The sequence below is a fragment of the Equus przewalskii genome, chromosome 1 (assembly GCF_037783145.1).
Source record: "Equus przewalskii isolate Varuska chromosome 1, EquPr2, whole genome shotgun sequence".
In the NCBI taxonomy this organism is placed as follows: domain Eukaryota; kingdom Metazoa; phylum Chordata; class Mammalia; order Perissodactyla; family Equidae; genus Equus; species Equus przewalskii.
In genome coordinates this window covers 5520495-5535881 of record NC_091831.1, presented here as the reverse complement: position 1 = coordinate 5535881, position 15387 = coordinate 5520495, and the positions used below count along the sequence as shown (strand labels likewise).

Here is a 15387-nt window from a genome sequence, read left to right as displayed (position 1 = left end):
AACCGTTTCTTCTGGGTGTGTGACAGATTTGCTGTGCTGGGTGAGATTAGCATGCTTGTCTGATCCTGAGTCTACCTCCAAGGCTGACTAAGTAGGAGAAACTAGTAAACATCCTATCCTGGGTACAGACTCAGAATTGTGTACTGGAAATGTGTGTCTACCTTCAAAAGAACATTTTGGAAAGCACAATATCTGGTGGCTTAGGGCTGTGTCTAATGACGTCACATTAGAAAAAAATCATAGCATTTGGTTTCATATTGTCCTTTCAGCTCAACTTTTATAGCTGAACAAAACATTGAGAGCTGTGTCAGAGGTCAAGGTCACCGTACATCAGCTTTCACGCTGGAAAACAAAAATTAGCTGTCTGGCCATGCAAAGTGACATGTCTGTTAAATGCAGAGAATGTTGTGGATGGGTTTATGCATTCAATTTGTTTGCATTTGTCAAAACCTCATTAATTGTAAGCCCAAATGACGCCGCTTGCTGTTTCAAATCACTTTTAAATTATACATATTCTACTTAATCTTAAAAGCAAAATTAAACATTGGATTGGTATACATTTCAAGTTACAACATTAAGCTGTTATATTAGGGGGAAGGAGTTTAATATGCATTGTAAAATAAAATTAGGAAATACTTTGCCTTCATGTTGGCTTATGGAATTGGGTTCTATCAACTGTAATTTTTCAGGTTAATTTCTTCTGTGATGTATTCTGTGTAAATAGTACAGTTATAAATTCCTTTCTATGTTTAAATTATTATGTAAATCCTTAATATTAATGCAATAAAGTATTTTGAGTAAATTCCTTGAAGTCTGAGTTGTATGGCAAATAGGTAAAATTGATTTTTTTTAGAAATCAGCAAAGATAAGCTATTTCATTTGCTTAACAAATACAGGAGTTTATCAAGTCTCTACCTGGGCCACGTGCTAGGGACACAAATGTTTGGAAACCATGGTCACTGCCCTCAAGAATCCAGATTACCTTTCCAAAGCGTTCCCTGGATCGCATCCCGCAAGGCGCTCTGCCAGGTGTGGTCACATGAGTTGAGAGCTGTGGCCAGTAGCAGGCGCCCTTGAGAAGGTGCAGGGAACATCAACATGGCAAACTGTTTTGGCCACAGGGACTCTTTTCTCCATAGCTTTCCTGAGCATGTTGGTCTGGACTCTGGGATTCTTAACCGGGGGTCTCTTGAGAGTTTGTGGCTAGAATTCAGAGAGTCTGTAAATTTAGATAGGGAAAAGATTTACGCCTTTATTTCCATATCATTGACTTTCTTTGTAATCCTATATCCCTCATACCTTAAATTTTTTTTTTCTGGTAGGAACAATTTAAAAAAATCTTTTTAGAGTTTACTTTTAATTTACACACAGTAGAGTCACTCTTTTTGGTGTACAGCTCCACAAGTTTTGACAAATGCGTAGAGTTGTGTAACCAACACCACAATCGTGACACACAAGTTTTGTTACCTCCCCAAAGAAAAGTTCTCTCCTGCTGCATCTTTAGAATCAGACCCTCCAACCCACCTCAACTCCTGGCAACCTCTGATCTGCTCTCCATCTCTATAACGTTGCCTCTTCTAGAATGTCATGTAAATGGAATCATGCAATGTGTAGCCTTTTGCGTCTGGCTTCTTTCGTTTAGCAGAGGGATTTAAGAATCATTCTCGTTGTGGTGTGTGTCGATAGTTCATGCTGTTTCATTGCTGAGTTGTACGCCATTGTGTGGATGTCCCACTGTGTGTTTAACCATTCCCCACTTGAGGGACATTGGGTTGTTTCTATTTTGGGACACTTATGAATAAAATGGCTATAACATGTGCGTGTAGGTTTCTGTGTGAATCTAAATTTTCATTTCACTTGGATAAGCAAGCAGGATTTATTGCTGGATTGCGTGTTATGTATGTTTAACTTTATAAGAAACTTCCAGACTATTTCCGTAGTAGATGTACCATTTGCTTTCTCACCAGCAGTCTATAAGCGTTTCACTTGCTCTGTACCCTTGCCAACATTTGATATTGTCAGTTGTTTCCTTTCTTAAATTTTTGCCTTTCTTATAGGCAAGCAGTGGTATCTCATTGCAGTTTTAATTTGCATTTCCTTAATAACTGGTGGTATTGAGCATCTTTTCCTGTGCTTATTTGCCAACTGTACATCTTTTTTGGTAGTGTCTGTTCAAATCTTTTGCCCATTTTAAAAACTGGGGTTTTGGTCCTATATATTTTATGTTATGCAGTTATAAGCTTTATGCTGAGAATAAGCTCACTAGATGGCCAAAGTCATCCATGTTACCAGGAAGGTTCAGAACCCTTGGAAGATGCACTAGCTTTAAAATGTCTTTATTCTTTACATTTTTGCACTTTCCTGTGGCACATCTACCTTGCTCAAAGACTGCCACGCACGACTTTGAAGGCGGTAGCTTGCCCACAATGGAATATACCACTGCCCCCTCCTTCTGTCTTTCTGTTCTGTGTACATAAAAAGGGATTTCAAAGCATCACCCTCACGTGTGGGCAGGATCCTTGTGCCTCCCTTCTCTTCAGTGAGCAGTAAGGCATTTCTTTTATTTTTATTTATGAAATTCTTTGGTTCGCTTTGATTCTTTACCCAAATAGAAGTAATCTTAAGTTTCAAGAAAAATGTGAACCAGCATGTTCCAGGAGAATGGTCCTATTCCAGCTTAGAATTAGGAGCTCTCTCTTAACTCACAATAAAAGTATGCATGTGTGTTTTATCCTGTTTGTGGTTATCTCCACAACGTTGTGGACTGGCGTATTTTTCTGCTTTGATCCCTGTTTTTTTTTTATCACAGCTCCCCAGGGGAACCCATCTCCCAGCAAAAATGCTTTTTATCTCGTTGAGATATTTTTTGAAAAGTCCTTTATGGACTCTTTTAAGTGGGCAGCTAAATTTCAACTTAGTCATAACTGAATCTTGAGTCAAATTTCAGTACAGTCTTTAATGGCTAACATTTTTAGGAACCATATGCTTATTTATAATCAGTCTATTAGTTTTGTTTTGTAGTTCTTCTATTAAGGAATATAAGGAAGATATAAGGTACAGAAATGTTGTGCTGTAGTTTTTTAATTCAACAAAGGGCCTTACTTAGGATTCTATTCTTTCCCAATCAGCAAGAAAAAAAATTAAAAAGGAAAAGTAAATGCCATGTGCATGTTGAAAAATTAATGTTTGGCACACACACAAAAATTATACCACGGTGAAGAACTCCACCATGTGTTAATTATTGCTTTAGAATGAGCTTTAGTGATAAATAGATGGCTTAAGTTTTATATTTGGCACACTTAGCCTATGTAAATATGTGTTAAGTGCTTATGGTTTGCGGAAGAAGAGTTATAAAAAAAGGATTCTTGCCTTCCAGCTGTGTTCAGTCCCTGTGGGAAAATGAAGATGTTCAGGGATGAAAAGACAAGAACAGTTATAAAGCAGAGCCATGTGGAGGCCACTGCAAGTCTCATGAGTCTCATGTACACACATCATTGCAGCTTCAGTTTGCTGGTATCACTTCTACGCTGCTTTTCTCTTCGGCTATAAAGAAAGGAGCGTGGAAAAAGGACACTTTTGGTCATTTGCACATGTGTGTGCCCGTGGCCATACTCCCACTCACCCACATCAGTTTCCTGTTGCTTCTGTAACAAATGACCACACGATACCCATTTCTTATCCCACACTTTCCCGGGGCCGGAAGTCGGCACAGAATGGCTCAGCGGGCTCTATGCTTAGAGTCTCGGTGTGTCTGCAGGCTGGGCTCCCTGCTGGAGGCTTTGGGATGACTCCCCTGCCGAGGTCATTCAGGCGAGCTCCCTGTTTCCATGCTGGCTGTCGGCTGGGGTGGTCCTCAGGTTCCGGGATGCCCCCATGCCTTGGCTCCTGGGCCCCTTCTTCCATCTTTCGGGCCAGCAGTGTTTGGGGGAGTCCCTCTCATGCTTCAGATATCTCTGCCGTCTCCTTCTGCCACATGTCTCTTTCCCTCTGTTCCTCTTCTGTCCTTATATTGAACCCACCCCAATAATCCAGGAAAATCTCCCTATTTTAAAATCAGCTGATTAGTAACCTTAATTCCATCTGCACAGTCCCTTCCCAGCAGCACCTACCTTAGCGTTTGATGGACAAAGCCGAGGAGTGGGAATCTTGGGGGATATTTTTAGGTTTCTGCCTGCCACCCCCTGGCACATGCATTAACAGCAAAATAACAAAATTCGAGCTTCTCCCGAGTGCCTATTTGTAGCAAAGGGATTTGTTTCCGTTTCCCAGACAATATGTGCTGGGATAATTCTGTGATGTTTACACATTTGGTGTTTATGCCTCACGGACTCTATTATACATATCTTTAGGAATACTCTTTACATAAATTAAGATGATTTTTCTCCTTCCTGAAAACATAGCAACATGCTACACATTCTGAATGAAAATGAGGAATTGTTTACAGCATGGGCCAAATTAAACTCTGAGAGAATTCTGATGTATGATAGAGGAAAACCTGCTCAAATGTATGGCATATTTTAAGTTTCCTAGGAATTTTCTTGCAAGCATAATCACAAATTAATATTAAAAAGCTGTTTAATTATAACATCAAGACTGTGTCTGAGGTTTCCTGGCATTTAATGGAGAAAGTAATCCTAAGCACACATCATTATTTTCCTCCATGGGGTTGCCCAGGGTGACCTCTCTCACCTGGAAAGATGGGTCTACCCCATGTGGCAGAGCAGAGGGCGTGGGGTTAGCCTTTCTCTCTCCAGTCCCCCACCCCTCCATGCTGGGCCGTTTTTGGCAAGTCCTGTGGTCTCAAGCCTCAATGTTCCCATCATGGAAACGATCATCTCAATAGCAGGATTTAATGAAGTAATGTCTAAGAAAACAATTTGTCACTTAGGAAGACCTAGACACCTGCTGGTTAAACAACCAAATACACACACACACACACACACGCGTGTGCGCACACACACACACACAGAGGTAGAGAGAGAAAGCATTCTGGTGGTTGTAACTCATTCAGCTTTCTTTCTCACACTTGGTCTGAAACATTCTAGGACCATTAAAGAATAGATGAGGTTTCTGAAATGAACATTCTTTGCAGGGGATAATCTTGGAATCGAAAGCAAAATGAAAAGCCATGAGGTTCAGCTTCCTTTTTTTCCTAGCCCTGTACATGGGCTCGCTGAAGGTGTCAGGTGCCAGCCGCCCCTGCAGGTCCATTCTCAGCTCACTGGTGTTCATTTTCTGGCTTCACTGTTGAGAGCCCGAGTGTGAATGTTGCGTTAAGACAATGTTCCTGTCCTTTAAAGTGTTAGAATATTTATTTGCTTTGGAGAGAGTCACACACATTTACCTTTTGGGACTTGTCTTTGAAATCCACTCTTCAAGAAAGAAGACGCTATCTGCAAATTGAGCTTGGCTATCTCTCCAAACTGGAAAACCTAATTTACTTCGTGGCCAGCTTGGTGATGGTTTAAATTTCCCTGAAGGCTGCATTCTTCCGCAAGGATAAGCACAACTTTAGGAAATGGTGGGCTCCCTGGATGCTGGACGTTTGTCACCTTCTTGGCTCAGACCTGGTTTAGGAAACTTGGGGGCCGATCTGACCCAGCTTACACGAGACACCCTCGGTCCCGTGTTCCCTTTCTTGGGAAACAAAGAGAAGCTCATCCCCACCCCACTAGCCCGATGCTCTGCTGAGGGTTTGGAGCACTGAGGAGCAGGGGCCTGCATTTTCCCGTTCTGCGTCTGGGGTGCCTGACATGTCTGCCGCAAGAGGGGCTCAGCACGTGTGTGTGGGAATTGTTGGCTCAGCTGTGGGGTGGTGGCCCATCCATAAGACACAGCCTCCGGAGTTGGGTATCTGTGAGGCTCCACATCCCAGGGGCAGCACCCACTGGGAGGCCTCCTCCTTTAGACCTGGAAGGAGGGGGCTACTCTGTTCTTCGGCGGCAACACTGAACACGGGACCCCACTGTGAGCATCTGTCCTGAAAGGAAATTTCCGGCCCACCCTGCATTGCCTGACTCTGTCCTCCCCATCACCGCCTCTGCCTCTACATACCTCTGTGGCATTTGCCAACCCTCTAATTAGTGGGTGTGCCCATCTGTGTCTGTCCTCCTCTCCTCCCGTTTCCAAGGAGAGGCTGGCGGCAAGGACGTATGACTGACAATGCAGACTGACAGTGCCATCCTCTCCACCCCCAACCCCTGCCAGCAGCCCCTCTGGGTGCTGTCCAGTCCTCCTCGTTCCTCCTCTGCCCAGGAGGCTGTGGTTTCCTGCTCCCATGGTACCAAGGTGGCCCTGCTCACAGGCAGCTTGCTGCTTGGCCGTGAGTGAGGCAGAGCTTTTGTGACAAAAATCAGCCCTGGGGGCATTTCAGGCTCTGAGCTGGTGAGGCATGTGAGATCACTCAGCCAGCCCACTTCCCAGGCTCGAGTCCCTTTGCCAGGGGGCACTCTGGCCTTCCTCCTTGTCCTTCCTCCTGGCATGCCCAGATGCAGCCACCTGCTCTGTGGCAGCTGTTTATGACACAGGCCCTTCCGGCCTGAGCTGGTATCTGGGCCCTGAAGCTCCATCCATTCCTCCCAGTGCTGCCCCAGGGGTGCCCCCCTTCTCCCAGCAGGACCCCATCTCCACCCAAGGGCACCTTCTCTGATCCATTTTGCAGAGCACCCTGGCTTGGAGATGCTTCCGCCCCCTTGCAGGGTTAGCTGGAGGCAGTAGGGAGCTGCAGTCTCCCTCCAGTGCCCAAGACAGGGTCTGCTAAGAACCCAGACAGGCACAGGGACCTCCCCCAGGCTCCTCGCCAAGGTAGAAGGTCCTGGAAGGAGCGCCCAGTGTTGGTCATTTAGACCAAGCCCCAAATTGCCTGATTCCTTACTGTGGCCGTGAAGCAAATAAGTAGAGATTTTTCGATGTCTGCTGTCAAGACCTCCTTCCCTCTGCCCCGTCCCAGTCACCTTCCTCCTTGATGTGCAGGTGGCATTGGCCTCTGAGGCTCAGGTTTGCAGTGTCTGGGACACACTCATCTGGCATGAGTGCATGGGGGACACGCTCTTCCTTCGCCTCCCCAAGTGGCAGCCAACCCTTCGCTTTTCACTGAATACAATACGCCTTTTATTTCATACTTAAATTTGAAAATTACTCTCTATTTATAAGGTCTCCTAGGGGTTGATGTCGTCTTTTAAATGGTGACAGAATTGTTTTCTACCTCATACTTAAAAAGAAAAATTGAGGCCGGCCCTGTGGCCCAGTGGTTAAGTTAGTGCACTCCACTTCAGCAGTCCAGGGTCTCGCTGGTTCGGATCCTGGGCATGGACCTGGCTCTAGTCATCAAACCACGCTGAGGCAGCGTCCTACATAGCACAACTAGAAGGACCTACAACTAGAATATACAACTATGTACTGGGGGATTTGGGGAGAAGAAGAAGAGAAAAAAGATTGGCAACAGATGTTGGCTCAGGTGCCAATATTAAAAAATAAGTAAATAAATAAATAAAAAGAAAAAATTTAGGAACCTCACTGATCGTGGCACAGAATAGCAATCCCATAGTGAAGTTTGTGTCAAGACTGTTTCATAAATGAGTATGGATTTGGGGTTTATCATTTAAATGAAAATGTAATTTGAAGTGACTTTATTTGAGCTAATTTAATGTTCATGGTACGTAATTAATAGTGGCTAGTTTCTATCTAGCTACCTATCTATCTATCTATCTATCTATCGATGTCTGGGTTTGCCAGAATCTGTAATCGTACTGAGGAGTTAATTCTGAAACCCAGGTCGGTGAGTGTTGTAACTCGTAAAACTGCTTATGCCAGCTCACTGAGTGTTTGGAACTGCTCCCCCAGATGATTTTCTAGCTGCCAATTCGCTGAGAAGTTCTAATTCCACTTCAGTTTAAAGATGACCAAGTGTTTGTTGTTGTCGTCCTTGAAGAGATATAAATACTGATTCTTGGCACAACGGAGGTGAGTGACAGGGGTACTGAGATCTGAGACTCGTAATCCCTGTGTTTATATGCTCCTCCCTCCTGTAGGCAATTACGTTCTCGTGCAGACATAACTCCGATAGCTTTATTCCTGAAAATGCTTGGAAAGCAAACCAAATGAAAAAGTGAAGTTGCTGGTTCTGGTGACCTGGCTGCAAAACGTTTCTTAGTGGGATTAAGGTTTTAAAGATGTGACTTAAATGTATTTACTCACATGACGATGCCTTTTTTAAAATCTACATTTTTCCCCACCTCAGGAAGGAGTAAAAGGCACCTCCTCATGAATCATTTGGTTAAAATTCCTCTCCAGCACCCTGTATAGTTCAGTCATATTGGAATTGTTGAAAATCAGCTGATTTGAAACTTCACACTTGTCCCAATTAAACCGTGAGAGTAATTTATAATTAGAATCCTGGACTTTCTGATCTGAAATGAGGTTCTAGCAATTGCCCAAACCAGGGATGACGTTTTGCGGATGAGGAAACAGAGGCCCCAGGGTCATTTCTCATCCAGGCAGAATCAATATCAGAAGGCAAGAAAGGGGGAGTTCCTTGCCCAAGCCTTTTTTAATAAGCTACTTGTGTGTGTGTGTGTGTGTGTGTGTGAACTCCGTGGCTCTTACACAGACATATTAATAAAGATGAATGAATAATATTCAAGTAGATAATACCATTTTATATATATATATATTTGTAAAGCTTTCATTCCCCTCTATTTCAGAATAGCAGCCTAGCAGGGTGTGACACTGGTTTACAAGTCAAGAGATCTGCACTCTCGCCTCGTCCTGCCATGACTGGTTGTGTGCAAGGTTGCTTCCGTGTTGGGGACCCAGTTTCTTCACTGTGAAGGGAATTGATGAAAAAAATCTCTAAATTAGGTAATTGCTGTGAACCAGCCTGCATAGCAGCCCTTTAATTAGGGGGTGTGTACCGTCGAGCTGGAATTCTCTTAGTTCTAATCACGGAGCACTGCTCAGTTGTGACTGTAATTGTTGGTTAAATACACGTTTTTAAAAAAGTAAGTTTATATTTTCTTCCATTCAAAATACTTTTCACGTGGATGTTACTTTTTTATGGTATATGTTTCAGGTGTACAGCATGATGATTTGATACACGTGTACATTATGAAATAATTACCACAATCAAGCTAATTAACACCTCCATCACCTTACGTAGTTACCTCTGTGTGCATGTGTGGTGAGAATACAAGATGCTCCCTTAGCAACTTTCAAGTATGTGATACAGTGTTATTAACTATAGTCACCATGCAGTACATTAGACCCCCAGAACTTATTCACCTGAGAACTGGAAATTTGTCCCCTCTCACCAACATCTCCCCATTTCCACCACCTCCCAGCCCCTGGCAACTTCCATTCTACTCTCTGCTCTATGAGTTCGACTTTTTTAGATTCCATGTAGAAGTGAAATCACGTAGTATTTGTTTTTCTGCATCTGGCATATTTCACTTAGCACAATGTCCTCCGGTTTTATCCATGTTGTTGCAAATAGCAGGATTGCCTTCTTATTTAAGGCTGAATAATATTCCATGATGTGTATATGTATGTGTACATCACATCTTCTTTATCCATTCATCCCCTGACAGACACTTAGGTTGGTTCCATGTCTTGGCTATTGTGAGTAATGCTGCAATAAACGTGGGGCTGCAGATCCCTCTTTGAGATACTGATTTCATTCCCTTTGGCTCTGTACCCAGAGGTAGGATTACTGGATGGATATTACTTTTTACTTTTTACAGTTTTAAGACACATTTCCCACAATATGCCTTCTTAATATTCTTTTTTGGGATTGTTGGGAGTAAGTTGATAAAATTAGTGTCACTGCTACTGTAACTGCTTGGAATTGGTAAAATAGAAACTGAGCCGGCCACCTTGATTGAAGGCAATATGTCCATCCTCAGACCCCAAATCTCTTCTCTCTGACCCTGCCTGGACCTGAAAATCCCAGGGAGCTCCACGTTGGAGTGAATTAGGATGCTGTGTTATCACATCTTCCGTGAAGAACGGGAGGCGCCCAACACGCAAAAGCCTGCTACGACGGAGAACTGTTCCCCTCCCTTTGAACGGAATTTCATGAATGCCTTTCTGAACACAGGCTGCGAGCTAGTCCCCGTCATTCATTATATTTAAGTAGCATAACATTCCAGTGACGAGCCTTTCCAGATGTTTCAGCGAGTGAAATCATTGGTTTGTGGTTCACATTATAGCTTTTTCAGTAAAATATGACTTTAAAACTTTTTCCTTTACTAATAAAAAGGAATCATTCCATCAGTTAAAGAATTTTTCTTGGGACCCTTTTTTTTTATTCCTACACTATTCTTTATTTTTAGAAACTTCCTGTTCTTCAACAGCAAATATCCAGTACATGTTAAGTTTTATCTTTGAAAGATGAGTGCAGAGTCTCACATTTGAATTCTCATTGTTCCAGAAAAAACAAGCCAGAGGCCCAAACATAGGATTCATTGTTATCATTAGCAGTTGTGACACACATTTCTGAAGGGTCAGTGGGGTGCAGGTCCCTGTAGCTCTATGTGAGGGGGGTATGTAGAGAGAGAAAGCATGGCCTGGACCTCACTGGGATACCAGTCCAGCTGGGGAGGCAGTTCAAATACACAGAAAGTGAAGGAGGCACCCAAGGAGGCACGTTCCGCCCAGCCAGGGTGGGCCAAGGCTGCTGGAAAGAGCTTCCAAGGTGAGTGAGCCCCAAGCAGAGGCAGGGCCCAGAGGGCAGAGATGGCCCTTGAAGGAGAGGCAGTTCTGGTCTATCCTATATCCATCCCCAGAGTGTCTTTCTGAAAACCCTGCCCTGACTTTGGCGCTTCCTTGGTTAAACATCCTGGAAGCTCCTCAGCGTCTTCCTGCAAGAGCCCCGTCTGCTTAACCTAGAGAACAAAGCACTTACCGGACCCCTGCCCACCTGCAACACTTCCCATCCCGCTGTCCCCCGGGCGCACTCTGGCTCACGCTCCTCCTGATGACCTGCACCCACTCAGCATGCTGTTCGTGCAGCCTGGGATGCCCCCACTGCATGCACCCCTCATCCGAGTCTTTGCTCAAGTATCATGCCTTCCTCCGAGAAGCCCTCAGGGACTTCTTCCCTCCTGCTTCCCCTGCACCTGGGTCATTCCTCCCTTCACTGGGTGCTACTGCGACTCCTGCTGTGGGTCAGGCGTGGTTCTGAGCACTAGGCCTTCTACCATGCAACAGGCATGCTGCCATGCCCCATGTCTGGGATTGGGAGATAGAATGAACAAGTTCACAGGCCTCTTCTCTGTCATGGCACCTGTCCAACAGTGTGTGACCCCCAGTTCACTTGTTCGTGTCCCCTAGAGGCCGTGAGCTTCTTCCCTGTGCCCTGGGTGCCTGGCAGTCCCTGGTACTCAGAAGGGCCTAGCACATGCTCAGGGAATGAACAGGTGAAGGGCTTCCCACCTGAGCCTGAGCGGAGCAGAACGTGGAGCCAGGAGGAGGCGCTGAGCTGGCAAAGCCAGGGCTCTGCTCTGAGCCCCTCTCAGAACGGAGAGCAGTAGGCTAGCAAAGCACAGAGGGCGGGATGGGAAACTGTAGAGCGGCAGTGTTGGTGGAAGGAGGAGCCCTGGGATGTCAGAGAGGTCAAGGTCAGTGCCACTGAAAAAGCAGAGCTTGTGCTAGGCTGCAGAGGTCGTTCTGATTTTGAATGTCTCCAAGTGTTAAAATCAGGGACTACAGATTAAACTTTCCTTCCAACTAGGACCCTCTGCCTCCTCCTTCCCCATCTCGGGTTCCTCAGCAGTCCTGGGAACAATGCATTTACCGAGTGCCCATTCTGTTCTGTGCGCTCGTACAGCAGCCCCAAGAGGGGTCACAAAGGCACATGCCAGGCAGGTGCGGTCCGTGGACCAGGAGAGCTGGGCCTGCCTGAGCTGGGAGGAGCAGCCCCTACCCCCACCACAAGGGGCGCCCCTGCTCAGGGTCAGCCCACGTGGATGCACAGAGTGCGGCCCCAGGGGCACATCTTCCAGTTTTTCAAGGGAAGTTGGGCATCTAGATTTCATTGTCAAATGCTAAAATTAAAAAATGTGGAAAACTGAATAAAATACTGTTTATGCACCAGGTGACTTCTTAGGATGTGCTTCCTGGCTGCGTTTGGTCTCTGGGCGGTTGGTTCTCCATCCCAACTGATGCATTCTTGGCTCATTTCTTTACTTTCAGATGTCTGTTCCCCTGCCTTTTCCAGAATACAGCCCCACCTCCTCCATCTTGCTAAGACTCCTTGAGCCAGATCCCCATGGGCACACTTGAGGGCTCTGCCTTTGTGTCCAGTCTTCCTGGACTGTCGAGGGCAGCCCATCTCTCCCTCTAGGCTGAGTGGAGAGCCACGGCGAGAATGTGGACACACGGTGATCTCATCAGCATAGCCCAGACTGTGTCAACAGTGGAGAAAAAGGCAAAGAAAATGGGTGAAATGTTGACACTTATCTGCGAAACTGGGTGTCTTCTCATAATATCTCACAGGGAAAAATAGGTCATCATCGCCCCAAATGCAGGCCAGCTCTCCTGCAGGCCGATCAAGAGCATGTAGAAGCGTGGCTTGACATGCCAGGAAGCCTGCGATCAACGTGTCAGAAGTCATGAGAATAAGTGGAAATGAAAAGACAGCCTTCAATTCCAGGAGGATGTTTTAAGCAAAGGGAACCGAGGATCTTGCTGCATCTGCTCGCCATCAGAGGCTGTACGAATCATGAGGAATGGAAGACTGTTGAGGAGATGAGGAGTCAGGGGTTTGGATGCTGTGTACCTACCTGTCTAAAATGGAAGTTTATAAAATAAAATTTTTCTTTAAGTTGTACAATATCCTTGGTCTAAAAAGCAAATCAACTCACAAACTTATGCCTTTAATTGGTCAATTTGATCAAATTCAATTTGATCCTTTGTCTTTAGAGCTGAAAGCCAAATCATACAAAGTGTCCATCCACAGATGAATGGATAAACAGATGTGGTGTATCCATATAATGGAACGTTATTCCACCTTCACAAGGAGTGACGTTCTGACACAGGCTACAACATGGATGAACCTTGAGGACATTGTGCTCAGTGAGATAAGCCAGTGACAAATTCACAGAGACGGACAGCAGGGTGGAGGCCCCCAGAGGCTGGGGGTGGGGATGGGAGTTGTTGTTTACTGGGGACAGAGTTTCAGTTTGGGAAGATGAGAATCTTCTGGAGATGATGATGGTGATGGCTGCGCTGTGGATGTACTTAATGCCACTGAGCTGTGCACTCAGAAAGGGTGGAAATGGTAAATTTTATGTTAAGTATATTTTACCACAATTTTTGAAAGATCCTACAAGAGCAGGAACCTGAGGGCTGCTTCTCTGATCACGAGGCCCAGACGTCTTTGAACTCAGAGCTAATTTTTATCACATGGGTCAGGATTCCTGAATGACTTTCATATTTTTATCTCTTTGGTCTAACAGAAACCCTGATAATTCTTCATGATTTTATCCTTCTCTTGTTAACTCCGCCAGCATCGCCACATCCTGTCCTAACGAAAACAATAAGAGTCTCTAAACTTGAGAGAGGTCATTTAAGGAAACCTTCCCTATACATGTAGTTCAGAGCAAAACATGCTCGTGTCTATGTCGACTTTTTATAAATTTACGTTTTTCTGAATACTGCAGTGGTATGTGTTCATCAATAAAGATCTGGGCTATATCAAGATTTACACTTTTTCCCTTAACTATTTGTAAGGAGCCCCCACCCTTGCCTGACTGCCAGTCTCTGCTGCCCTGTAACCTCTGTTTTGAGGAATAACACATGCTAGTCCTTTCTTAGCAGCTCTCTGCCACTAGCCTGAAGGGCCTTGGGCCTTCCTCCAGGGTTCTGTTGATTCCTGAAGTTCCCTGTGAGGTCTTCTCCCACACAGAAGGGTCGGGGTGGGGAGCAGCCTCCTTCCCTGTTTGGAGGGAGCATGGTGAAGGCCCCTTCCACAGTAGGCAGTGCCAGTGTCACGTGAGGACTCACCCACCAGGACCCAAGCCCCCGAAGTCTTGTTGCCTGGAGTGGTCTGGAGGCCTCTCAGGCAGGAGAGGTGCACCCGATTTCATTCTCTCAGGCAAAGGGAATTGGCGGTCTTGGTACCACCTGACTCTGCAGTTGGTCAGCGCTTCCCAGAGGGATTTTGTCTGTCTTCCCTTGACCCTTTTAATTTCAAGCTTCCCCAGCCCTCACCTCCACCAGTCCCAGAACAGAGCTGGGGAGGCCTGCTCCTCAGCAGCTGGATAGGCAGGCTGGCAGTGACCCTGCCCAGAGCTGGGCCTACCCACTGGGGTGGGCCGTGTTGGTTGCGGGGGGTGTGTGGACGGGAAGTGCTGACCTGGCTGCAGACTTTGGGGAAGGAGGAGGAAGGGGTTCCCATTGTTTATTGGGGTTGAGGAATCTAATAAGAAGCAATGGGACTGTCCCAACAAATTTGGGAACTCAGCACTGTGGAACCCAAGAGCAGGCAAAGGAGTTCCCGTCAGGGAAATATGTCAGCAAATGGCCAGGGTGGAGGGCAACAGCAAATCAGGGCCCTGCTGCCAGAAGGGCTGAAGTCCAGGGTAAGTTCTTGCACAGAGGGCTCAGTGATGATCCAGGGACCAGACTAGGGTATTAAGCAGGACTGGCGATTAAGAGTAAGACCATAGGGGGCTGGCCCCGTGGCCGAGTGGTTAAGTTCGCGCACTCCACTGCAGGTGGCCCAGTGTTTCGTTGGTTCGAATCCTGGGCGCGGACATGGCACTGCTCGTCAAACCACGCTGAGGTGGCGTCCCACATGCCGCAACTAAGAAGGACCCACAACAAAGAATATACAACTATGTACTGGGGGGCTTTGGGGAGAAAAAGGAAAAAAATAAAATCTTTAAAAAAAGAAAGAGACTGAAGCTTCAACAGTTTAAAAAAAAAAAAAAAGAGTAAGACCATAGCTGTGATGTCGTAATGACAGTATGACGGTTAGGGCCAGATGAGCAGCTCTGGGAGGTAGGCAGTAAGTATTGATTGGTTGGTGGATGGATGGGTGGGTGGGTGGGTGGACAGGTAGATGGATAGTAGGTGATTGATCTACCCATGGATGGATAGGTTGATGAAGCTAGAAAAGTAGGCAAAGATCAGACCATGAAGTCCTTATAAAGAATTTGAGCATACTGTGGAAAGCCATTTAAAGAGTTTACGCAGGAGAGTGACAGATGGATTTGTATATATGAAAGATCCCGCTGATTCCATGTGCATAACAGGCTCATAGAGGTACAAGCCTGGAAGCAAGAGACTAGTTGGGAAGCTGTTACAGTGAGAGATAATCGGGCCCTGAGTTAGGTGAGTGGCAACAGGATGGAGAAAGTGGGCCAGTTCCACAAGTTTTCAGAAAGC

At 45.7% G+C, this 15387-nt stretch overlaps 1 protein-coding gene across 4 annotated transcripts in view; it reads left to right on the top strand.

Moving 5' to 3' along the window:
• The window catches only part of PTPRE (protein tyrosine phosphatase receptor type E), a 171706-nt gene that overhangs the window by 19200 nt on the left and 137119 nt on the right, over positions 1-15387 (top strand). The window lies entirely within an intron of this gene.